Source organism: Balaenoptera borealis, assembly GCF_965194805.1.
Source record: "Balaenoptera borealis genome assembly, chromosome: 9".
In the NCBI taxonomy this organism is placed as follows: Eukaryota; Metazoa; Chordata; class Mammalia; order Artiodactyla; family Balaenopteridae; genus Balaenoptera; species Balaenoptera borealis.
In genome coordinates, this window is record NC_138873.1 from 101,273,914 (window position 1) to 101,300,437 (window position 26,524).

Below are 26,524 nucleotides of genomic sequence, written 5' to 3' on the forward strand. Positions count from 1 at the left end.
AGGGAATGTGTGTGACTTCCACAGCATGTTGGAACTTGCTAGAACGCTGCTCGTGAACCTGTACGAGTGCTGTGAACTTAGGAGATCCCAAGAAAGAGTGCAGTGTGTAGCCCATGACTCCGCAGACACATAGGACCTCCGAGGGACCTATGGGCCTCATTGTTGCTCAGCAGTCCTACAGGAGTGTGGAGGTACTCAGTGATCTTGGAACGAAAATGATGCTCACCCGAGTGGCCTAGGAGTCCTGAAAAGGGTACTTCCTTTAAAATAAGCAGAACTTTCACTACGAACTCATGGAAAGAGCTGCATGCCTCCCTTTCTGCATGGCTACTCAGGCCCTTACCTCGAGGCAAGCACTCGCGTTGAGATACCCTTTAACTCTAGACCATGGCAAATTGTGCCCATCCCGGACAATGAAGCACTCTGTGTAGCCAGAGATAACTCATTTTCTTCCCAGACCCATGCCTACAGTGGCCAGAGGCCTGTCAACAGCTAGAATTGCAGGGAGCTTCACGGCCGCATGAATGGAGCTCTCAAAATGTTAAAGCAAGGCTACTACCAACATGCCCCCATTTCCATAGGCACAAACAGCATACATCCCTGTGGTTTCTAACACCTCAGAAGAGACACAGAGTACACACTGGTTCCTTCCGTGAATCAACTTCTCGAGGCAGGGTGTTCTGCATCTAGTGAACTGCCTCAACCAAGGAACGCCCTAACTAGGCCTCTGGGCCCGTGCCTCTTCAAAAGCCTGCAGTGCTACAGGAAAAACTGTGCTTTCTTTGCAAGAGGAAGGCAAGCCGACTTTCTCCTGGAGCAGGGTGACTTCAGGTACGAGTTACACAATGGAAGCCGCAACCGAGTGTGTTTCTCTGTGCAGCTCAGACTAGGGAAGGAGTGCGACTTCCACGGCATGTTGGAACTTGCTAGAACGGTGCTCGTGAACCTGTGCGATTGCTGGCTAAATCAAGATGGCCCAAGAAAGAGTGCACTGTGTTGCCCTACACTCGGCATACACACTGTGAGTCCGAAAGCTACGGGCCTGGATATTGCTTAGAAGGGCCAGGGGAGCCTGAGGGCACTCGGTGTTCTTGCAGGGAATAGGGTTTCCAGGCGAGGCACCTAGGTGTCCTGAAAGGCGTACTGGCGTTAAAATGCTGCAGAGCAGAGATTACGGCCTCATGGAAACTGCTACATGCCTCTGCTTCTGCATAGCATTTCAGGGCCTTACCTCGAGGCAAGTTCTCACGTTGCTTGCCCTGTGAGCGACACAGAATGCTAGGATGCTGTATTTCTCCTTGAATAGAGTGACTTCAGGGACGAGGTCCCTGAAGAATTCTAAGCAGAGTGTTTTCTCATGGCAGCTCAGACGAGGGCAATGTCGAAGACTTCCAGGGCATGTTGGACTGCCTAGAAATGTGGTTCTGATGCTGTTCGAGTGCTCTGGAAATGTAGTTCTCCTGAAGTAACGTACAGTGTGTTGCCCGAGACTCGGCAGACACAGAGGGCCTCCGAGGGACATATGGGACTCAGTGTTGCTCAGCAGGCCCACAAGGGTGTGGAGTTAGTCAGTGATCTAGGAACGAAAATGATGCTCACCCGAGGGGTCTAGGAGTCCTGAAAAGGGTACTTCCTTTAAAGTAAAGCAGAATAGCGACTAAGAGCGCATGGAAAGAGCTGCATGCCTCCCTTTCTGCAGGGCTACTCAGGGCCTTACCTCGAGGCAAGGACTCACGTTGAGATTCCCTTTAGCTCTAGAGCATGGCAAGGTGAGCCCCACCCGGAGCAATGAAGCACCCTGTGTAGCCAGAGAAAACATTTTCTTCCCAGGCCCATGCCTACAGTGGCCAGAGGCCTGTCCACAGCAGAGAATTTCAGCTAGCTTCACGGCAACAAGAATGGAGGTTTCCAAAAGGAAAAGCAAGGCTAGTACCATCACTCCCCCAATTTCATGGGCACACGCAGGATACCTCCCAGTGCTTTCTAACCAGTCAAAAGAGACACAGAGTACACACTGGTTCCTTCCCTGAATCAACTTCTCGAAGCAGGGTGTTCTGCATCTAGTGAAATGCCTCAACCAAGGAACGCCCTAGCTAGGCCTCTGGGCCCGTGCCTCTTCAAAAGCTTGCAGTGCTACAGGAGAAACTGTGCTGTCGTTGCAATAGGAACGCAAGCCGTCTTTCTCCTGGAGGCAGGGTGACTTCAGGTAGGAGGTGGATGGAAGGTGAAGCCGAGTGTTTTTCTTTGTGCAGCTCAGACTAGGGAATTTGTGCGATGTCCACAGCATGTTGGAACTTGCTAGAACGGTGCTCGTGAACCTGTGCGAGTGCTGTGAAATCACGATATCCCACGAAAGAGTGCAGTGTGTTGCCCATGACTCAGCAGACACAGAGGACCTCCGAGGGTCCTATGGGCCTCGTAGTTGCTCAGCAGGCCTACAGGGGTGTGGAGGTATTCAGTGATCTTGGAACGAAAATGATGCTCACCCGAGGGGCTTAGGAGTCCTGAAAACGGTACTTCCTTTAAAATAAAGCAGAACAACGACTAAGAGCTCATGGAAAGAGCTGCATGCCTCCCTTTCTGCATGGTTCCTCAGGGCCTTACATCGAGGCAAGGACTCACGTTGAGATTCCCTGTAGCTCTAGAGCATGGAAAGCTGAGCCCTACCCCAGCCAATGAAGCACCCTGTGTAGCCAGAAAACACTCATTTTCTTCCCAGACCCATGGCTACAGTGGGTCGAGGCCTGTCAACAGCATAGAATTTCAGGGAGCTTCACGGCAGCAAGGATGGAGCTTTCCAAATGGAAAGCAAGGTTAGTACCATCTTGACCCCTTTTCCATTGGCACAGGCAGCATACATCTCTGTGGTTTCTAACGAGTCAAAAGAGACCCAGAGTACACACTGGTTGCTTCCCTGAATCAACTTATCGAGGCAGGGAGTTTTGCATCTAGTGAACTGCCTCAACCAAGGAACGCCCTAGCTAGGCCTCTGGGGCCGTGCCTCTTCAAAAGCCTGCAGTGCTACAGGAAAAACTGTGCTTTCGTTGCAATAGGAAAGCAAGCCGACTTCTCCTGGAGGGACGGTGACTTCAGGTAGGAGGTCCTGGATGGAAGGAGAAGCCGAGGGTTTTTCTCAGTGAAGCTCAGACTGGAATGAGTGCGACTTCCACGGCATGTTGGAACTTGCTAGAACGGTGCTCATGAACCTTTGCGAGTTCTGGGTAAATCAAGAAGTCCCAAAAAAGAGTGCAGTGTGTTGTCCATGGCTCGGCAGAAACAGAGGGCCACCGAGAGACCTATGAGCCTCGTTGTTGCTCAGCAGGCTCACAGGGGTGTGGAGGTACTCAGTGATCTTGGAACGAAAATGATGCTCACCCGAGGGGCCTAGGAGTCCTGAAAAGGGTACTTCCTTTAAAATAAAGCAGAACAGCGAATAAGAGCTCATGGAAACAGCTGCATGCCTCCGTTTCTGCATGGCTACTCAGGGCCTTACTCCGAGGCAAGGACTCACGTTGAGATTCCCTTTAGCTCTAGAGCATGGCAAGATGAGCCCCACCCCGGTTAATGAAGCACCCTCTGTAGCCAGAGAAAACTCATTTTCTTCCCAGACCCATGCCTGCAGTGGCCAGTGGCCTGTCAACAGCAGAGAATTTCGCTAGCTTCACGGCAACAAGAATGGACGTTTCCAAATGGAAAAACAAGGCTAGTACCATTACACGCCCATTTCCATGGGCACACGCAGGATACATCCCTGTGGTTTCTAACGAGTCAAAAGAGACACAGAGTACACACTGGTTCCTTCCCTGAATCAACTTCTTGAGGCAGGGTGTTCTGCATCTAGTGAACTGCCTCAACCGAGGAACGCCCTAGCTAGGCCTCTGGGCCCGTGCCTCTTCAGAAGCCTGCATTGCTACAGGAAAAACTTTGCTTTCGTTGCAAGAGGATTGCAAGACGACTTCTCCTGGAGGCAGGGTGACTTCAGGTAGGAGGTGGATGGAAGGCGAAGCCGAGTGTTTTTCTCAGTGCAGCTCAGACTAGGGAATGTGTGTGACTTCCACAGCATGTTGGAACTTGCTAGAACGCTGCTCGTGAACCTGTACGAGTGCTGTGAACTTAGGAGATCCCAAGAAAGAGTGCAGTGTGTAGCCCATGACTCCGCAGACACATAGGACCTCCGAGGGACCTATGGGCCTCGTTGTTGCTCAGCAGTCCTACAGGAGTGTGGAGGTACTCAGTGATCTTGGAACGAAAATGATGCTCACCCGAGTGGCCTAGGAGTCCTGAAAAGGGTACTTCCTTTAAAATAAGCAGAACTTTCACTACGAACTCATGGAAAGAGCTGCATGCCTCCCTTTCTGCATGGCTACTCAGGCCCTTACCTCGAGGCAAGCACTCGCGTTGAGATACCCTTTAACTCTAGACCATGGCAAATTGTGCCCATCCCGGACAATGAAGCACTCTGTGTAGCCAGAGATAACTCATTTTCTTCCCAGACCCATGCCTACAGTGGCCAGAGGCCTGTCAACAGCTAGAATTGCAGGGAGCTTCACGGCCGCATGAATGGAGCTCTCAAAATGTTAAAGCAAGGCTACTACCAACATGCCCCCATTTCCATAGGCACAAACAGCATACATCCCTGTGGTTTCTAACACCTCAGAAGAGACACAGAGTACACACTGGTTCCTTCCGTGAATCAACTTCTCGAGGCAGGGTGTTCTGCATCTAGTGAACTGCCTCAACCAAGGAACGCCCTAACTAGGCCTCTGGGCCCGTGCCTCTTCAAAAGCCTGCAGTGCTACAGGAAAAACTGTGCTTTCTTTGCAAGAGGAAGGCAAGCCGACTTTCTCCTGGAGCAGGGTGACTTCAGGTACGAGTTACACAATGGAAGCCGCAACCGAGTGTGTTTCTCTGTGCAGCTCAGACTAGGGAAGGAGTGCGACTTCCACGGCATGTTGGAACTTGCTAGAACGGTGCTCGTGAACCTGTGCGATTGCTGGCTAAATCAAGATGGCCCAAGAAAGAGTGCACTGTGTTGCCCTACACTCGGCATACACACTGTGAGTCCGAAAGCCTCGGGCCTGGATATTGCTTAGAAGGGCCAGGGGAGCCTGAGGGCACTCGGTGTTCTTGCAGGGAATAGGGTTTCCAGGCGAGGCACCTAGGTGTCCTGAAAGGCGTACTGGCGTTAAAATGCTGCAGAGCAGAGATTACGGCCTCATGGAAACTGCTACACGCCTCCGCTTCTGCATAGCATTTCAGGGCCTTACCTCGAGGCAAGTTCTCACGTTGCTTGCCCTGTGAGCGACACAGAATGCTAGGATGCTGTATTTCTCCTTGAATAGAGTGACTTCAGGGACGAGGTCCCTGAAGAATTCTAAGCAGAGTGTTTTCTCATGGCAGCTCAGACGAGGGCAATGTCGAAGACTTCCAGGGCATGTTGGACTGCCTAGAAATGTGGTTCTGATGCTGTTCGAGTGCTCTGGAAATGTAGTTCTCCTGAAGTAACGTACAGTGTGTTGCCCGAGACTCGGCAGACACAGAGGGCCTCCGAGGGACATATGGGACTCAGTGTTGCTCAGCAGGCCCACAAGGGTGTGGAGTTAGTCAGTGATCTAGGAACGAAAATGATGCTCACCCGAGGGGTCTAGGAGTCCTGAAAAGGGTACTTCCTTTAAAGTAAAGCAGAATAGCGACTAAGAGCGCATGGAAAGAGCTGCATGCCTCCCTTTCTGCATGGCTACTCAGGGCCTTACCTCGAGGCAAGGACTCACGTTGAGATTCCCTTTAGCTCTAGAGCATGGCAAGGTGAGCCCCACCCGGAGCAATGAAGCACCCTGTGTAGCCAGAGAAAACATTTTCTTCCCAGGCCCATGCCTACAGTGCCCACAGGCCTGTCCACAGCAGAGAATTTCAGCTAGCTTCACGGCAACAAGAATGGAGGTTTCCAAAAGGAAAAGCAAGGCTAGTACCATCACTCCCCCAATTTCATGGGCACACGCAGGATACCTCCCAGTGCTTTCTAACCAGTCAAAAGAGACACAGAGTACACACTGGTTCCTTCCCTGAATCAACTTCTCGAAGCAGGGTGTTCTGCATCTAGTGAAATGCCTCAACCAAGGAACGCCCCAGCTAGGCCTCTGGGCCCGTGCCTCTTCAAAAGCTTGCAGTGCTACAGGAAAAACTGTGCTGTCATTGCAATAGGAACGGAAGCCGTCTTTCTCCTGGAGGCAGGGTGACTTCAGGTAGGAGGTGGATGGAAGGTGAAGCCGAGTGTTTTTCTTTGTGCAGCTCAGACTAGGGAATTTGTGCGATGTCCACAGCATGTTGGAACTTGCTAGAACGGTGCTCGTGAACCTGTGCGAGTGCTGTGAAATCACGATATCCCACGAAAGAGTGCAGTGTGTTGCCCATGACTCCGCAGACACAGAGGACCTCCGAGGGACCTATGGACATCGTTGTTGCTCAGCAGGCCTACAGGGGTGTGGAGGTACTCAGTGATCTTGGGACGAAAATGATGCTCACCGAGTGGCTTAGGAGTCCTGAAAACGGTACTTCCTTTAAAATAAAGCAGAGCAGCGACTAAGAGCTCATGGAAAGAGCTGCATGCCTCCCTTTCTGCATGGCTCCTCAGGGCCTTACATCGAGGCAACGACTCACGTTGAGATTCCCTGTAGCTCTAGAGCATGGAAAGCTGAGCCCTACCCCAGCCAATGAAGCGCCCTGTGTAGCCAGAAAACACTCATTTTCTTCCCAGACCCATGGCTACACAGGTCGAGGCCTGTCAACAGCGTAGAATTTCAGGGAGCTTCACGGCAGCAAGGATGGAGCTTTCCAAATGGAAAGCAAGGTTAGTAGCATCTTGACCCCTTTTCCATTGGCACAGGCAGCATACATCTCTGTGGTTTCTAACGAGTCAAAAGAGACCCAGAGTACACACTGGTTGCTTCCCTGAATCAACTTATCGAGGCAGGGAGTTTTGCATCTAGTGAACTGCCTCAACCAAGGAACGCCCTAGCTAGGCCTCTGGGGCCGTGCCTCTTCAAAAGCCTGCAGTGCTACAGGAAAAACTGTGCTTTCGTTGCAATAGGAAAGCAAGCCGACTTCTCCTGGAGGCACGGTGACATCAGGTAGGAGGTCCAGGATGGAAGGAGAAGCCGAGTGTTTTTCTCAGTGAAGCTCAGACTGGAATGAGTGCGACTTCCACGGCATGTTGGAACTTGCTAGAACGGTGCTCGTGAACCTTTGCGAGTTCTGGGTAAATCAAGAAGTCCCAAAAAAGAGTGCAGTGTGTTGTCCATGGCTCGGCAGAAACAGAGGGCCGCCGAGAGACCTATGAGCCTCGTTGTTGCTCAGCAGGCTCACAGGGGTGTGGAGGTACTCAGTGATCTTGGAACGAAAATGATGCTCACCCGAGGGGCCTAGGAGTCCTGAAAAGGGTACTTCCTTTAAAATAAAGCAGAACAGCGAATAAGAGCTCATGGAAACAGCTGCATGCCTCCGTTTCTGCATGGCTACTCAGGGCCTTACTCCGAGGCAAGGACTCACGTTGAGATTCCCTTTAGCTCTAGAGCATGGCAAGATGAGCCCCACCCCGGTTAATGAAGCACCCTCTGTAGCCAGAGAAAACTCATTTTCTTCCCAGACCCATGCCTGCAGTGGCCAGTGGCCTGTCAACAGCAGAGAATTTCGCTAGCTTCACGGCAACAAGAATGGACGTTTCCAAATGGAAAAACAAGGCTAGTACCATTACACGCCCATTTCCATGGGCACACGCAGGATACATCCCTGTGGTTTCTAACGAGTCAAAAGAGACACAGAGTACACACTGGTTCCTTCCCTGAATCAACTTCTTGAGGCAGGGTGTTCTGCATCTAGTGAACTGCCTCAACCGAGGAACGCCCTAGCTAGGCCTCTGGGCCCGTGCCTCTTCAGAAGCCTGCAGTGCTACAGGAAAAACTTTGCTTTCGTTGCAAGAGGATTGCAAGACGACTTCTCCTGGAGGCAGGGTGACTTCAGGTAGGAGGTGGATGGAAGGCGAAGCCGAGTGTTTTTCTCAGTGCAGCTCAGACTAGGGAATGTGTGTGACTTCCACAGCATGTTGGAACTTGCTAGAACGCTGCTCGTGAACCTGTACGAGTGCTGTGAACTTAGGAGATCCCAAGAAAGAGTGCAGTGTGTAGCCCATGACTCCGCAGACACATAGGACCTCCGAGGGACCTATGGGCCTCGTTGTTGCTCAGCAGTCCTACAGGAGTGTGGAGGTACTCAGTGATCTTGGAACGAAAATGATGCTCACCCGAGTGGCCTAGGAGTCCTGAAAAGGGTACTTCCTTTAAAATAAGCAGAACTTTCACTACGAACTCATGGAAAGAGCTGCATGCCTCCCTTTCTGCATGGCTACTCAGGCCCTTACCTCGAGGCAAGCACTCGCGTTGAGATACCCTTTAACTCTAGACCATGGCAAATTGTGCCCATCCCGGACAATGAAGCACTCTGTGTAGCCAGAGATAACTCATTTTCTTCCCAGACCCATGCCTACAGTGGCCAGAGGCCTGTCAACAGCTAGAATTGCAGGGAGCTTCACGGCCGCATGAATGGAGCTCTCAAAATGTTAAAGCAAGGCTACTACCAACATGCCCCCATTTCCATAGGCACAAACAGCATACATCCCTGTGGTTTCTAACACCTCAGAAGAGACACAGAGTACACACTGGTTCCTTCCGTGAATCAACTTCTCGAGGCAGGGTGTTCTGCATCTAGTGAACTTGCCTCAACCAAGGAACGCCCTAACTAGGCCTCTGGGCCCGTGCCTCTTCAAAAGCCTGCAGTGCTACAGGAAAAACTGTGCTTTCTTTGCAAGAGGAAGGCAAGCCGACTTTCTCCTGGAGCAGGGTGACTTCAGGTACGAGTTACACAATGGAAGCCGCAACCGAGTGTGTTTCTCTGTGCAGCTCAGACTAGGGAAGGAGTGCGACTTCCACGGCATGTTGGAACTTGCTAGAACGGTGCTCGTGAACCTGTGTGATTGCTGGCTAAATCAAGATGGCCCAAGAAAGAGTGCACTGTGTTGCCCTACACTCGGCATACACACTGTGAGTCCGAAAGCTACGGGCCTGGATATTGCTTAGAAGGGCCAGGGGAGCCTGAGGGTACTCGGTGTTCTTGCAGGGAATAGGGTTTCCAGGCGAGGCACCTAGGTGTCCTGAAAGGCGTACTGGCGTTAAAATGCTGCAGAGCAGAGATTACGGCCTCATGGAAACTGCTACATGCCTCCGCTTCTGCATAGCATTTCAGGGCCTTACCTCGAGGCAAGTTCTCACGTTGCTTGCCCTGTGAGCGACACAGAATGCTAGGATGCTGTATTTCTCCTTGAATAGAGTGACTTCAGGGACGAGGTCCCTGAAGAATTCTAAGCAGAGTGTTTTCTCATGGCAGCTCAGACGAGGGCAATGTCGAAGACTTCCAGGGCATGTTGGACTGCCTAGAAATGTGGTTCTGATGCTGTTCGAGTGCTCTGGAAATGTAGTTCTCCTGAAGTAACGTACAGTGTGTTGCCCGAGACTCGGCAGACACAGAGGGCCTCCGAGGGACGTATGGGACTCAGTGTTGCTCAGCAGGCCCACAAGGGTGTGGAGTTAGTCAGTGATCTAGGAACGAAAATGATGCTCACCCGAGGGGTCTAGGAGTCCTGAGAAGGGTACTTCCTTTAAAGTAAAGCAGAATAGCGACTAAGAGCGCATGGAAAGAGCTGCATGCCTCCCTTTCTGCATGGCTACTCAGGGCCTTACCTCGAGGCAAGGACTCACGTTGAGATTCCCTTTAGCTCTAGAGCATGGCAAGGTGAGCCCCACCCGGAGCAATGAAGCACCCTGTGTAGCCAGAGAAAACATTTTCTTCCCAGGCCCATGCCTACAGTGGCCAGAGGCCTGTCCACAGCAGAGAATTTCAGCTAGCTTCACGGCAACAAGAATGGAGGTTTCCAAAAGGAAAAGCAAGGCTAGTACCATCACTCCCCCAATTTCATGGGCACACGCAGGATACCTCCCAGTGCTTTCTAACCAGTCAAAAGAGACACAGAGTACACACTGGTTCCTTCCCTGAATCAACTTCTCGAAGCAGGGTGTTCTGCATCTAGTGAAATGCCTCAACCAAGGAACGCCCCAGCTAGGCCTCTGGGCCCGTGCCTCTTCAAAAGCTTGCAGTGCTACAGGAAAAACTGTGCTGTCGTTGCAATAGGAACGGAAGCCGTCTTTCTCCTGGAGGCAGGGTGATTTCAGGTAGGAGGTGGATGGAAGGTGAAGCCGAGTGTTTTTCTTTGTGCAGCTCAGACTAGGGAATTTGTGCGATGTCCACAGCATGTTGGAACTTGCTAGAACGGTGCTCCTGAACCTGTGCAAGTGCTGTGAAATCACGATATCCCACGAAAGAGTGCAGTGTGTTGCCCATGACTCCGCAGACACAGAGGACCTCCGAGGGACCTATGGACATCGTTGTTGCTCAGCAGGCCTACAGGGGTGTGGAGGTACTCAGTGATCTTGGGACGAAAATGATGCTCACCGAGTGGCTTAGGAGTCCTGAAAACGGTACTTCCTTTAAAATAAAGCAGAGCAGCGACTAAGAGCTCATGGAAAGAGCTGCATGCCTCCCTTTCTGCATGGCTCCTCAGGGCCTTACATCGAGGCAACGACTCACGTTGAGATTCCCTGTAGCTCTAGAGCATGGAAAGCTGAGCCCTACCCCAGCCAATGAAGCGCCCTGTGTAGCCAGAAAACACTCATTTTCTTCCCAGACCCATGGCTACACAGGTCGAGGCCTGTCAACAGCGTAGAATTTCAGGGAGCTTCACGGCAGCAAGGATGGAGCTTTCCAAATGGAAAGCAAGGTTAGTAGCATCTTGACCCCTTTTCCATTGGCACAGGCAGCATACATCTCTGTGGTTTCTAACGAGTCAAAAGAGACCCAGAGTACACACTGGTTGCTTCCCTGAATCAACTTATCGAGGCAGGGAGTTTTGCATCTAGTGAACTGCCTCAACCAAGGAACGCCCTAGCTAGGCCTCTGGGGCCGTGCCTCTTCAAAAGCCTGCAGTGCTACAGGAAAAACTGTGCTTTCGTTGCAATAGGAAAGCAAGCCGACTTCTCCTGGAGGCACGGTGACATCAGGTAGGAGGTCCAGGATGGAAGGAGAAGCCGAGTGTTTTTCTCAGTGAAGCTCAGACTGGAATGAGTGCGACTTCCACGGCATGTTGGAACTTGCTAGAACGGTGCTCGTGAACCTTTGCGAGTTCTGGGTAAATCAAGAAGTCCCAAAAAAGAGTGCAGTGTGTTGTCCATGGCTCGGCAGAAACAGAGGGCCGCCGAGAGACCTATGAGCCTCGTTGTTGCTCAGCAGGCTCACAGGGGTGTGGAGGTACTCAGTGATCTTGGAACGAAAATGATGCTCACCCGAGGGGCCTAGGAGTCCTGAAAAGGGTACTTCCTTTAAAATAAAGCAGAACAGCGAATAAGAGCTCATGGAAACAGCTGCATGCCTCCGTTTCTGCATGGCTACTCAGGGCCTTACTCCGAGGCAAGGACTCACGTTGAGATTCCCTTTAGCTCTAGAGCATGGCAAGATGAGCCCCACCCCGGTTAATGAAGCACCCTCTGTAGCCAGAGAAAACTCATTTTCTTCCCAGACCCATGCCTGCAGTGGCCAGTGGCCTGTCAACAGCAGAGAATTTCGCTAGCTTCACGGCAACAAGAATGGACGTTTCCAAATGGAAAAACAAGGCTAGTACCATTACACGCCCATTTCCATGGGCACACGCAGGATACATCCCTGTGGTTTCTAACGAGTCAAAAGAGACACAGAGTACACACTGGTTCCTTCCCTGAATCAACTTCTTGAGGCAGGGTGTTCTGCATCTAGTGAACTGCCTCAACCGAGGAACGCCCTAGCTAGGCCTCTGGGCCCGTGCCTCTTCAGAAGCCTGCAGTGCTACAGGAAAAACTTTGCTTTCGTTGCAAGAGGATTGCAAGACGACTTCTCCTGGAGGCAGGGTGACTTCAGGTAGGAGGTGGATGGAAGGCGAAGCCGAGTGTTTTTCTCAGTGCAGCTCAGACTAGGGAATGTGTGTGACTTCCACAGCATGTTGGAACTTGCTAGAACGCTGCTCGTGAACCTGTACGAGTGCTGTGAACTTAGGAGATCCCAAGAAAGAGTGCAGTGTGTAGCCCATGACTCCGCAGACACATAGGACCTCCGAGGGACCTATGGGCCTCGTTGTTGCTCAGCAGTCCTACAGGAGTGTGGAGGTACTCAGTGATCTTGGAACGAAAATGATGCTCACCCGAGTGGCCTAGGAGTCCTGAAAAGGGTACTTCCTTTAAAATAAGCAGAACTTTCACTACGAACTCATGGAAAGAGCTGCATGCCTCCCTTTCTGCATGGCTACTCAGGCCCTTACCTCGAGGCAAGCACTCGCGTTGAGATACCCTTTAACTCTAGACCATGGCAAATTGTGCCCATCCCGGACAATGAAGCACTCTGTGTAGCCAGAGATAACTCATTTTCTTCCCAGACCCATGCCTACAGTGGCCAGAGGCCTGTCAACAGCTAGAATTGCAGGGAGCTTCACGGCCGCATGAATGGAGCTCTCAAAATGTTAAAGCAAGGCTACTACCAACATGCCCCCATTTCCATAGGCACAAACAGCATACATCCCTGTGGTTTCTAACACCTCAGAAGAGACACAGAGTACACACTGGTTCCTTCCGTGAATCAACTTCTCGAGGCAGGGTGTTCTGCATCTAGTGAACTGCCTCAACCAAGGAACGCCCTAACTAGGCCTCTGGGCCCGTGCCTCTTCAAAAGCCTGCAGTGCTACAGGAAAAACTGTGCTTTCTTTGCAAGAGGAAGGCAAGCCGACTTTCTCCTGGAGCAGGGTGACTTCAGGTACGAGTTACACAATGGAAGCCGCAACCGAGTGTGTTTCTCTGTGCAGCTCAGACTAGGGAAGGAGTGCGACTTCCACGGCATGTTGGAACTTGCTAGAACGGTGCTCGTGAACCTGTGTGATTGCTGGCTAAATCAAGATGGCCCAAGAAAGAGTGCACTGTGTTGCCCTACACTCGGCATACACACTGTGAGTCCGAAAGCTACGGGCCTGGATATTGCTTAGAAGGGCCAGGGGAGCCTGAGGGTACTCGGTGTTCTTGCAGGGAATAGGGTTTCCAGGCGAGGCACCTAGGTGTCCTGAAAGGCGTACTGGCGTTAAAATGCTGCAGAGCAGAGATTACGGCCTCATGGAAACTGCTACATGCCTCCGCTTCTGCATAGCATTTCAGGGCCTTACCTCGAGGCAAGTTCTCACGTTGCTTGCCCTGTGAGCGACACAGAATGCTAGGATGCTGTATTTCTCCTTGAATAGAGTGACTTCAGGGACGAGGTCCCTGAAGAATTCTAAGCAGAGTGTTTTCTCATGGCAGCTCAGACGAGGGCAATGTCGAAGACTTCCAGGGCATGTTGGACTGCCTAGAAATGTGGTTCTGATGCTGTTCGAGTGCTCTGGAAATGTAGTTCTCCTGAAGTAACGTACAGTGTGTTGCCCGAGACTCGGCAGACACAGAGGGCCTCCGAGGGACGTATGGGACTCAGTGTTGCTCAGCAGGCCCACAAGGGTGTGGAGTTAGTCAGTGATCTAGGAACGAAAATGATGCTCACCCGAGGGGTCTAGGAGTCCTGAGAAGGGTACTTCCTTTAAAGTAAAGCAGAATAGCGACTAAGAGCGCATGGAAAGAGCTGCATGCCTCCCTTTCTGCAGGGCTACTCAGGGCCTTACCTCGAGGCAAGGACTCACGTTGAGATTCCCTTTAGCTCTAGAGCATGGCAAGGTGAGCCCCACCCGGAGCAATGAAGCACCCTGTGTAGCCAGAGAAAACATTTTCTTCCCAGGCCCATGCCTACAGTGCCCAGAGGCCTGTCCACAGCAGAGAATTTCAGCTAGCTTCACGGCAACAAGAATGGAGGTTTCCAAAAGGAAAAGCAAGGCTAGTACCATCACTCCCCCAATTTCATGGGCACACGCAGGATACCTCCCAGTGCTTTCTAACCAGTCAAAAGAGACACAGAGTACACACTGGTTCCTTCCCTGAATCAACTTCTCGAAGCAGGGTGTTCTGCATCTAGTGAAATGCCTCAACCAAGGAACGCCCCAGCTAGGCCTCTGGGCCCGTGCCTCTTCAAAAGCTTGCAGTGCTACAGGAAAAACTGTGCTGTCGTTGCAATAGGAACGGAAGCCGTCTTTCTCCTGGAGGCAGGGTGATTTCAGGTAGGAGGTGGATGGAAGGTGAAGCCGAGTGTTTTTCTTTGTGCAGCTCAGACTAGGGAATTTGTGCGATGTCCACAGCATGTTGGAACTTGCTAGAACGGTGCTCCTGAACCTGTGCAAGTGCTGTGAAATCACGATATCCCACGAAAGAGTGCAGTGTGTTGCCCATGACTCCGCAGACACAGAGGACCTCCGAGGGACCTATGGACATCGTTGTTGCTCAGCAGGCCTACAGGGGTGTGGAGGTACTCAGTGATCTTGGGACGAAAATGATGCTCACCGAGTGGCTTAGGAGTCCTGAAAACAGTACTTCCTTTAAAATAAAGCAGAGCAGCGACTAAGAGCTCATGGAAAGAGCTGCATGCCTCCCTTTCTGCATGGCTCCTCAGGGCCTTACATCGAGGCAACGACTCACGTTGAGATTCCCTGTAGCTCTAGAGCATGGAAAGCTGAGCCCTACCCCAGCCAATGAAGCGCCCTGTGTAGCCAGAAAACACTCATTTTCTTCCCAGACCCATGGCTACACAGGTCGAGGCCTGTCAACAGCGTAGAATTTCAGGGAGCTTCACGGCAGCAAGGATGGAGCTTTCCAAATGGAAAGCAAGGTTAGTAGCATCTTGACCCCTTTTCCATTGGCACAGGCAGCATACATCTCTGTGGTTTCTAACGAGTCAAAAGAGACCCAGAGTACACACTGGTTGCTTCCCTGAATCAACTTATCGAGGCAGGGAGTTTTGCATCTAGTGAACTGCCTCAACCAAGGAACGCCCTAGCTAGGCCTCTGGGGCCGTGCCTCTTCAAAAGCCTGCAGTGCTACAGGAAAAACTGTGCTTTCGTTGCAATAGGAAAGCAAGCCGACTTCTCCTGGAGGCACGGTGACATCAGGTAGGAGGTCCAGGATGGAAGGAGAAGCCGAGTGTTTTTCTCAGTGAAGCTCAGACTGGAATGAGTGCGACTTCCACGGCATGTTGGAACTTGCTAGAACGGTGCTCGTGAACCTTTGCGAGTTCTGGGTAAATCAAGAAGTCCCAAAAAAGAGTGCAGTGTGTTGTCCATGGCTCGGCAGAAACAGAGGGCCGCCGAGAGACCTATGAGCCTCGTTGTTGCTCAGCAGGCTCACAGGGGTGTGGAGGTACTCAGTGATCTTGGAACGAAAATGATGCTCACCCGAGGGGCCTAGGAGTCCTGAAAAGGGTACTTCCTTTAAAATAAAGCAGAACAGCGAATAAGAGCTCATGGAAACAGCTGCATGCCTCCGTTTCTGCATGGCTACTCAGGGCCTTACTCCGAGGCAAGGACTCACGTTGAGATTCCCTTTAGCTCTAGAGCATGGCAAGATGAGCCCCACCCCGGTTAATGAAGCACCCTCTGTAGCCAGAGAAAACTCATTTTCTTCCCAGACCCATGCCTGCAGTGGCCAGTGGCCTGTCAACAGCAGAGAATTTCGCTAGCTTCACGGCAACAAGAATGGACGTTTCCAAATGGAAAAACAAGGCTAGTACCATTACACGCCCATTTCCATGGGCACACGCAGGATACATCCCTGTGGTTTCTAACGAGTCAAAAGAGACACAGAGTACACACTGGTTCCTTCCCTGAATCAACTTCTTGAGGCAGGGTGTTCTGCATCTAGTGAACTGCCTCAACCGAGGAACGCCCTAGCTAGGCCTCTGGGCCCGTGCCTCTTCAGAAGCCTGCAGTGCTACAGGAAAAACTTTGCTTTCGTTGCAAGAGGATTGCAAGACGACTTCTCCTGGAGGCAGGGTGACTTCAGGTAGGAGGTGGATGGAAGGCGAAGCCGAGTGTTTTTCTCAGTGCAGCTCAGACTAGGGAATGTGTGTGACTTCCACAGCATGTTGGAACTTGCTAGAACGCTGCTCGTGAACCTGTACGAGTGCTGTGAACTTAGGAGATCCCAAGAAAGAGTGCAGTGTGTAGCCCATGACTCCGCAGACACATAGGACCTCCGAGGGACCTATGGGCCTCGTTGTTGCTCAGCAGTCCTACAGGAGTGTGGAGGTACTCAGTGATCTTGGAACGAAAATGATGCTCACCCGAGTGGCCTAGGAGTCCTGAAAAGGGTACTTCCTTTAAAATAAGCAGAACTTTCACTACGAACTCATGGAAAGAGCTGCATGCCTCCCTTTCTGCATGGCTACTCAGGCCCTTACCTCGAGGCAAGCACTCGCGTTGAGATACCCTTTAACTCTAGACCATGGCAAATTGTGCCCATCCCGGACAATGAAGCACTCTGTGTAGCCAGAGATAACTCATTTTCTTCCCAGACCCATGCCTACAGTGGCCAGAGGCCTGTCAACAGCTAGAATTGCAGGGAGCTTCACGGCCGCATGAATGGAGCTCTCAAAATGTTAAAGCAAGGCTACTACCAACATGCCCCCATTTCCATAGGCACAAACAGCATACATCCCTGTGGTTTCTAACACCTCAGAAGAGACACAGAGTACACACTGGTTCCTTCCGTGAATCAACTTCTCGAGGCAGGGTGTTCTGCATCTAGTGAACTTGCCTCAACCAAGGAACGCCCTAACTAGGCCTCTGGGCCCGTGCCTCTTCAAAAGCCTGCAGTGCTACAGGAAAAACTGTGCTTTCTTTGCAAGAGGAAGGCAAGCCGACTTTCTCCTGGAGCAGGGTGACTTCAGGTACGAGTTACACAATGGAAGCCGCAACCGAGTGTGTTTCTCTGTGCAGCTCAGACTAGGGAAGGAGTGCGACTTCCACGGCATGTTGGAACTTGCTAGAACGGTGCTCGTGAACCTGTGTGATTGCTGGCTAAATCAAGATGGCCCAAGAAAGAGTGCACTGTGTTGCCCTACACTCGGCATACACACTGTGAGTCCGAAAGCTACGGGCCTGGATATTGCTTAGAAGGGCCAGGGGAGCCTGAGGGTACTCGGTGTTCTTGCAGGGAATAGGGTTTCCAGGCGAGGCACCTAGGTGTCCTGAAAGGCGTACTGGCGTTAAAATGCTGCAGAGCAGAGATTACGGCCTCATGGAAACTGCTACATGCCTCCGCTTCTGCATAGCATTTCAGGGCCTTACCTCGAGGCAAGTTCTCACGTTGCTTGCCCTGTGAGCGACACAGAATGCTAGGATGCTGTATTTCTCCTTGAATAGAGTGACTTCAGGGACGAGGTCCCTGAAGAATTCTAAGCAGAGTGTTTTCTCATGGCAGCTCAGACGAGGGCAATGTCGAAGACTTCCAGGGCATGTTGGACTGCCTAGAAATGTGGTTCTGATGCTGTTCGAGTGCTCTGGAAATGTAGTTCTCCTGAAGTAACGTACAGTGTGTTGCCCGAGACTCGGCAGACACAGAGGGCCTCCGAGGGACGTATGGGACTCAGTGTTGCTCAGCAGGCCCACAAGGGTGTGGAGTTAGTCAGTGATCTAGGAACGAAAATGATGCTCACCCGAGGGGTCTAGGAGTCCTGAGAAGGGTACTTCCTTTAAAGTAAAGCAGAATAGCGACTAAGAGCGCATGGAAAGAGCTGCATGCCTCCCTTTCTGCATGGCTACTCAGGGCCTTACCTCGAGGCAAGGACTCACGTTGAGATTCCCTTTAGCTCTAGAGCATGGCAAGGTGAGCCCCACCCGGAGCAATGAAGCACCCTGTGTAGCCAGAGAAAACATTTTCTTCCCAGGCCCATGCCTACAGTGGCCAGAGGCCTGTCCACAGCAGAGAATTTCAGCTAGCTTCACGGCAACAAGAATGGAGGTTTCCAAAAGGAAAAGCAAGGCTAGTACCATCACTCCCCCAATTTCATGGGCACACGCAGGATACCTCCCAGTGCTTTCTAACCAGTCAAAAGAGACACAGAGTACACACTGGTTCCTTCCCTGAATCAACTTCTCGAAGCAGGGTGTTCTGCATCTAGTGAAATGCCTCAACCAAGGAACGCCCCAGCTAGGCCTCTGGGCCCGTGCCTCTTCAAAAGCTTGCAGTGCTACAGGAAAAACTGTGCTGTCGTTGCAATAGGAACGGAAGCCGTCTTTCTCCTGGAGGCAGGGTGATTTCAGGTAGGAGGTGGATGGAAGGTGAAGCCGAGTGTTTTTCTTTGTGCAGCTCAGACTAGGGAATTTGTGCGATGTCCACAGCATGTTGGAACTTGCTAGAACGGTGCTCCTGAACCTGTGCAAGTGCTGTGAAATCACGATATCCCACGAAAGAGTGCAGTGTGTTGCCCATGACTCCACAGACACAGAGGACCTCCGAGGGACCTATGGACATCGTTGTTGCTCAGCAGGCCTACAGGGGTGTGGAGGTACTCAGTGATCTTGGGACGAAAATGATGCTCACCGAGTGGCTTAGGAGTCCTGAAAACGGTACTTCCTTTAAAATAAAGCAGAGCAGCGACTAAGAGCTCATGGAAAGAGCTGCATGCCTCCCTTTCTGCATGGCTCCTCAGGGCCTTACATCGAGGCAACGACTCACGTTGAGATTCCCTGTAGCTCTAGAGCATGGAAAGCTGAGCCCTACCCCAGCCAATGAAGCGCCCTGTGTAGCCAGAAAACACTCATTTTCTTCCCAGACCCATGGCTACACAGGTCGAGGCCTGTCAACAGCGTAGAATTTCAGGGAGCTTCACGGCAGCAAGGATGGAGCTTTCCAAATGGAAAGCAAGGTTAGTAGCATCTTGACCCCTTTTCCATTGGCACAGGCAGCATACATCTCTGTGGTTTCTAACGAGTCAAAAGAGACCCAGAGTACACACTGGTTGCTTCCCTGAATCAACTTATCGAGGCAGGGAGTTTTGCATCTAGTGAACTGCCTCAACCAAGGAACGCCCTAGCTAGGCCTCTGGGGCCGTGCCTCTTCAAAAGCCTGCAGTGCTACAGGAAAAACTGTGCTTTCGTTGCAATAGGAAAGCAAGCCGACTTCTCCTGGAGGCACGGTGACATCAGGTAGGAGGTCCAGGATGGAAGGAGAAGCCGAGTGTTTTTCTCAGTGAAGCTCAGACTGGAATGAGTGCGACTTCCACGGCATGTTGGAACTTGCTAGAACGGTGCTCGTGAACCTTTGCGAGTTCTGGGTAAATCAAGAAGTCCCAAAAAAGAGTGCAGTGTGTTGTCCATGGCTCGGCAGAAACAGAGGGCCGCCGAGAGACCTATGAGCCTCGTTGTTGCTCAGCAGGCTCACAGGGGTGTGGAGGTACTCAGTGATCTTGGAACGAAAATGATGCTCACCCGAGGGGCCTAGGAGTCCTGAAAAGGGTACTTCCTTTAAAATAAAGCAGAACAGCGAATAAGAGCTCATGGAAACAGCTGCATGCCTCCGTTTCTGCATGGCTACTCAGGGCCTTACTCCGAGGCAAGGACTCACGTTGAGATTCCCTTTAGCTCTAGAGCATGGCAAGATGAGCCCCACCCCGGTTAATGAAGCACCCTCTGTAGCCAGAGAAAACTCATTTTCTTCCCAGACCCATGCCTGCAGTGGCCAGTGGCCTGTCAACAGCAGAGAATTTCGCTAGCTTCACGGCAACAAGAATGGACGTTTCCAAATGGAAAAACAAGGCTAGTACCATTACACGCCCATTTCCATGGGCACACGCAGGATACATCCCTGTGGTTTCTAACGAGTCAAAAGAGACACAGAGTACACACTGGTTCCTTCCCTGAATCAACTTCTTGAGGCAGGGTGTTCTGCATCTAGTGAACTGCCTCAACCGAGGAACGCCCTAGCTAGGCCTCTGGGCCCGTGCCTCTTCAGAAGCCTGCAGTGCTACAGGAAAAACTTTGCTTTCGTTGCAAGAGGATTGCAAGACGACTTCTCCTGGAGGCAGGGTGACTTCAGGTAGGAGGTGGATGGAAGGCGAAGCCGAGTGTTTTTCTCAGTGCAGCTCAGACTAGGGAATGTGTGTGACTTCCACAGCATGTTGGAACTTGCTAGAACGCTGCTCGTGAACCTGTACGAGTGCTGTGAACTTAGGAGATCCCAAGAAAGAGTGCAGTGTGTAGCCCATGACTCCGCAGACACATAGGACCTCCGAGGGACCTATGGGCCTCGTTGTTGCTCAGCAGTCCTACAGGAGTGTGGAGGTACTCAGTGATCTTGGAACGAAAATGATGCTCACCCGAGTGGCCTAGGAGTCCTGAAAAGGGTACTTCCTTTAAAATAAGCAGAACTTTCACTACGAACTCATGGAAAGAGCTGCATGCCTCCCTTTCTGCATGGCTACTCAGGCCCTTACCTCGAGGCAAGCACTCGCGTTGAGATACCCTTTAACTCTAGACCATGGCAAATTGTGCCCATCCCGGACAATGAAGCACTCTGTGTAGCCAGAGATAACTCATTTTCTTCCCAGACCCATGCCTACAGTGGCCAGAGGCCTGTCAACAGCTAGAATTGCAGGGAGCTTCACGGCCGCATGAATGGAGCTCTCAAAATGTTAAAGCAAGGCTACTACCAACATGCCCCCATTTCCATAGGCACAAACAGCATACATCCCTGTGGTTTCTAACACCTCAGAAGAGACACAGAGTACACACTGGTTCCTTCCGTGAATCAACTTCTCGAGGCAGGGTGTTCTGCATCTAGTGAACTGCCTCAACCAAGGAACGCCCTAACTAGGCCTCTGGGCCCGTGCCTCTTCAAAAGCCTGCAGTGCTACAGGAAAAACTGTGCTTTCTTTGCAAGAGGAAAGCAAGCCGACTTTCTCCTGGAGCAGGGTGACTTCAGGTACGAGTTACACAATGGAAGCCGCAACCGAGTGTGTTTCTCTGTGCAGCTCAGACTAGGGAAGGAGTGCGACTTCCACGGCATGTTGGAACTTGCTAGAACGGTGCTCGTGAACCTGTGTGATTGCTGGCTAAATCAAGATGGCCCAAGAAAGAGTGCACTGTGTTGCCCTACACTCGGCATACACACTGTGAGTCCGAAAGCTACGGGCCTGGATATTGCTTAGAAGGGCCAGGGGAGCCTGAGGGTACTCGGTGTTCTTGCAGGGAATAGGGTTTCCAGGCGAGGCACCTAGGTGTCCTGAAAGGCGTACTGGCGTTAAAATGCTGCAGAGCAGAGATTACGGCCTCATGGAAACTGCTACATGCCTCCGCTTCTGCATAGCATTTCAGGGCCTTACCTCGAGGCAAGTTCTCACGTTGCTTGCCCTGTGAGCGACACAGAATGCTAGGATGCTGTATTTCTCCTTGAATAGAGTGACTTCAGGGACGAGGTCCCTGAAGAATTCTAAGCAGAGTGTTTTCTCATGGCAGCTCAGACGAGGGCAATGTCGAAGACTTCCAGGGCATGTTGGACTGCCTAGAAATGTGGTTCTGATGCTGTTCGAGTGCTCTGGAAATGTAGTTCTCCTGAAGTAACGTACAGTGTGTTGCCCGAGACTCGGCAGACACAGAGGGCCTCCGAGGGACGTATGGGACTCAGTGTTGCTCAGCAGGCCCACAAGGGTGTGGAGTTAGTCAGTGATCTAGGAACGAAAATGATGCTCACCCGAGGGGTCTAGGAGTCCTGAGAAGGGTACTTCCTTTAAAGTAAAGCAGAATAGCGACTAAGAGCGCATGGAAAGAGCTGCATGCCTCCCTTTCTGCAGGGCTACTCAGGGCCTTACCTCGAGGCAAGGACTCACGTTGAGATTCCCTTTAGCTCTAGAGCATGGCAAGGTGAGCCCCACCCGGAGCAATGAAGCACCCTGTGTAGCCAGAGAAAACATTTTCTTCCCAGGCCCATGCCTACAGTGCCCAGAGGCCTGTCCACAGCAGAGAATTTCAGCTAGCTTCACGGCAACAAGAATGGAGGTTTCCAAAAGGAAAAGCAAGGCTAGTACCATCACTCCCCCAATTTCATGGGCACACGCAGGATACCTCCCAGTGCTTTCTAACCAGTCAAAAGAGACACAGAGTACACACTGGTTCCTTCCCTGAATCAACTTCTCGAAGCAGGGTGTTCTGCATCTAGTGAAATGCCTCAACCAAGGAACGCCCCAGCTAGGCCTCTGGGCCCGTGCCTCTTCAAAAGCTTGCAGTGCTACAGGAAAAACTGTGCTGTCGTTGCAATAGGAACGGAAGCCGTCTTTCTCCTGGAGGCAGGGTGATTTCAGGTAGGAGGTGGATGGAAGGTGAAGCCGAGTGTTTTTCTTTGTGCAGCTCAGACTAGGGAATTTGTGCGATGTCCACAGCATGTTGGAACTTGCTAGAACGGTGCTCCTGAACCTGTGCGAGTGCTGTGAAATCACGATATCCCACGAAAGAGTGCAGTGTGTTGCCCATGACTCCGCAGACACAGAGGACCTCCGAGGGACCTATGGACATCGTTGTTGCTCAGCAGGCCTACAGGGGTGTGGAGGTACTCAGTGATCTTGGGACGAAAATGATGCTCACCGAGTGGCTTAGGAGTCCTGAAAACAGTACTTCCTTTAAAATAAAGCAGAGCAGCGACTAAGAGCTCATGGAAAGAGCTGCATGCCTCCCTTTCTGCATGGCTCCTCAGGGCCTTACATCGAGGCAACGACTCACGTTGAGATTCCCTGTAGCTCTAGAGCATGGAAAGCTGAGCCCTACCCCAGCCAATGAAGCGCCCTGTGTAGCCAGAAAACACTCATTTTCTTCCCAGACCCATGGCTACACAGGTCGAGGCCTGTCAACAGCGTAGAATTTCAGGGAGCTTCACGGCAGCAAGGATGGAGCTTTCCAAATGGAAAGCAAGGTTAGTAGCATCTTGACCCCTTTTCCATTGGCACAGGCAGCATACATCTCTGTGGTTTCTAACGAGTCAAAAGAGACCCAGAGTACACACTGGTTGCTTCCCTGAATCAACTTATCGAGGCAGGGAGTTTTGCATCTAGTGAACTGCCTCAACCAAGGAACGCCCTAGCTAGGCCTCTGGGGCCGTGCCTCTTCAAAAGCCTGCAGTGCTACAGGAAAAACTGTGCTTTCGTTGCAATAGGAAAGCAAGCCGACTTCTCCTGGAGGCACGGTGACATCAGGTAGGAGGTCCAGGATGGAAGGAGAAGCCGAGTGTTTTTCTCAGTGAAGCTCAGACTGGAATGAGTGCGACTTCCACGGCATGTTGGAACTTGCTAGAACGGTGCTCGTGAACCTTTGCGAGTTCTGGGTAAATCAAGAAGTCCCAAAAAAGAGTGCAGTGTGTTGTCCATGGCTCGGCAGAAACAGAGGGCCGCCGAGAGACCTATGAGCCTCGTTGTTGCTCAGCAGGCTCACAGGGGTGTGGAGGTACTCAGTGATCTTGGAACGAAAATGATGCTCACCCGAGGGGCCTAGGAGTCCTGAAAAGGGTACTTCCTTTAAAATAAAGCAGAACAGCGAATAAGAGCTCATGGAAACAGCTGCATGCCTCCGTTTCTGCATGGCTACTCAGGGCCTTACTCCGAGGCAAGGACTCACGTTGAGATTCCCTTTAGCTCTAGAGCATGGCAAGATGAGCCCCACCCCGGTTAATGAAGCACCCTCTGTAGCCAGAGAAAACTCATTTTCTTCCCAGACCCATGCCTGCAGTGGCCAGTGGCCTGTCAACAGCAGAGAATTTCGCTAGCTTCACGGCAACAAGAATGGACGTTTCCAAATGGAAAAACAAGGCTAGTACCATTACACGCCCATTTCCATGGGCACACGCAGGATACATCCCTGTGGTTTCTAACGAGTCAAAAGAGACACAGAGTACACACTGGTTCCTTCCCTGAATCAACTTCTTGAGGCAGGGTGTTCTGCATCTAGTGAACTGCCTCAACCGAGGAACGCCCTAGCTAGGCCTCTGGGCCCGTGCCTCTTCAGAAGCCTGCAGTGCTACAGGAAAAACTTTGCTTTCGTTGCAAGAGGATTGCAAGACGACTTCTCCTGGAGGCAGGGTGACTTCAGGTAGGAGGTGGATGGAAGGCGAAGCCGAGTGTTTTTCTCAGTGCAGCTCAGACTAGGGAATGTGTGTGACTTCCACAGCATGTTGGAACTTGCTAGAACGCTGCTCGTGAACCTGTACGAGTGCTGTGAACTTAGGAGATCCCAAGAAAGAGTGCAGTGTGTAGCCCATGACTCCGCAGACACATAGGACCTCCGAGGGACCTATGGGCCTCGTTGTTGCTCAGCAGTCCTACAGGAGTGTGGAGGTACTCAGTGATCTTGGAACGAAAATGATGCTCACCCGAGTGGCCTAGGAGTCCTGAAAAGGGTACTTCCTTTAAAATAAGCAGAACTTTCACTACGAACTCATGGAAAGAGCTGCATGCCTCCCTTTCTGCATGGCTACTCAGGCCCTTACCTCGAGGCAAGCACTCGCGTTGAGATACCCTTTAACTCTAGACCATGGCAAATTGTGCCCATCCCGGACAATGAAGCACTCTGTGTAGCCAGAGATAACTCATTTTCTTCCCAGACCCATGCCTACAGTGGCCAGAGGCCTGTCAACAGCTAGAATTGCAGGGAGCTTCACGGCCGCATGAATGGAGCTCTCAAAATGTTAAAGCAAGGCTACTACCAACATGCCCCCATTTCCATAGGCACAAACAGCATACATCCCTGTGGTTTCTAACACCTCAGAAGAGACACAGAGTACACACTGGTTCCTTCCGTGAATCAACTTCTCGAGGCAGGGTGTTCTGCATCTAGTGAACTGCCTCAACCAAGGAACGCCCTAACTAGGCCTCTGGGCCCGTGCCTCTTCAAAAGCCTGCAGTGCTACAGGAAAAACTGTGCTTTCTTTGCAAGAGGAAGGCAAGCCGACTTTCTCCTGGAGCAGGGTGACTTCAGGTACGAGTTACACAATGGAAGCCGCAACCGAGTGTGTTTCTCTGTGCAGCTCAGACTAGGGAAGGAGTGCGACTTCCACGGCATGTTGGAACTTGCTAGAACGGTGCTCGTGAACCTGTGTGATTGCTGGCTAAATCAAGATGGCCCAAGAAAGAGTGCACTGTGTTGCCCTACACTCGGCATACACACTGTGAGTCCGAAAGCTACGGGCCTGGATATTGCTTAGAAGGGCCAGGGGAGCCTGAGGGTACTCGGTGTTCTTGCAGGGAATAGGGTTTCCAGGCGAGGCACCTAGGTGTCCTGAAAGGCGTACTGGCGTTAAAATGCTGCAGAGCAGAGATTACGGCCTCATGGAAACTGCTACATGCCTCCGCTTCTGCATAGCATTTCAGGGCCTTACCTCGAGGCAAGTTCTCACGTTGCTTGCCCTGTGAGCGACACAGAATGCTAGGATGCTGTATTTCTCCTTGAATAGAGTGACTTCAGGGACGAGGTCCCTGAAGAATTCTAAGCAGAGTGTTTTCTCATGGCAGCTCAGACGAGGGCAATGTCGAAGACTTCCAGGGCATGTTGGACTGCCTAGAAATGTGGTTCTGATGCTGTTCGAGTGCTCTGGAAATGTAGTTCTCCTGAAGTAACGTACAGTGTGTTGCCCGAGACTCGGCAGACACAGAGGGCCTCCGAGGGACGTATGGGACTCAGTGTTGCTCAGCAGGCCCACAAGGGTGTGGAGTTAGTCAGTGATCTAGGAACGAAAATGATGCTCACCCGAGGGGTCTAGGAGTCCTGAGAAGGGTACTTCCTTTAAAGTAAAGCAGAATAGCGACTAAGAGCGCATGGAAAGAGCTGCATGCCTCCCTTTCTGCATGGCTACTCAGGGCCTTACCTCGAGGCAAGGACTCACGTTGAGATTCCCTTTAGCTCTAGAGCATGGCAAGGTGAGCCCCACCCGGAGCAATGAAGCACCCTGTGTAGCCAGAGAAAACATTTTCTTCCCAGGCCCATGCCTACAGTGGCCAGAGGCCTGTCCACAGCAGAGAATTTCAGCTAGCTTCACGGCAACAAGAATGGAGGTTTCCAAAAGGAAAAGCAAGGCTAGTACCATCACTCCCCCAATTTCATGGGCACACGCAGGATACCTCCCAGTGCTTTCTAACCAGTCAAAAGAGACACAGAGTACACACTGGTTCCTTCCCTGAATCAACTTCTCGAAGCAGGGTGTTCTGCATCTAGTGAAATGCCTCAACCAAGGAACGCCCCAGCTAGGCCTCTGGGCCCGTGCCTCTTCAAAAGCTTGCAGTGCTACAGGAAAAACTGTGCTGTCGTTGCAATAGGAACGGAAGCCGTCTTTCTCCTGGAGGCAGGGTGATTTCAGGTAGGAGGTGGATGGAAGGTGAAGCCGAGTGTTTTTCTTTGTGCAGCTCAGACTAGGGAATTTGTGCGATGTCCACAGCATGTTGGAACTTGCTAGAACGGTGCTCCTGA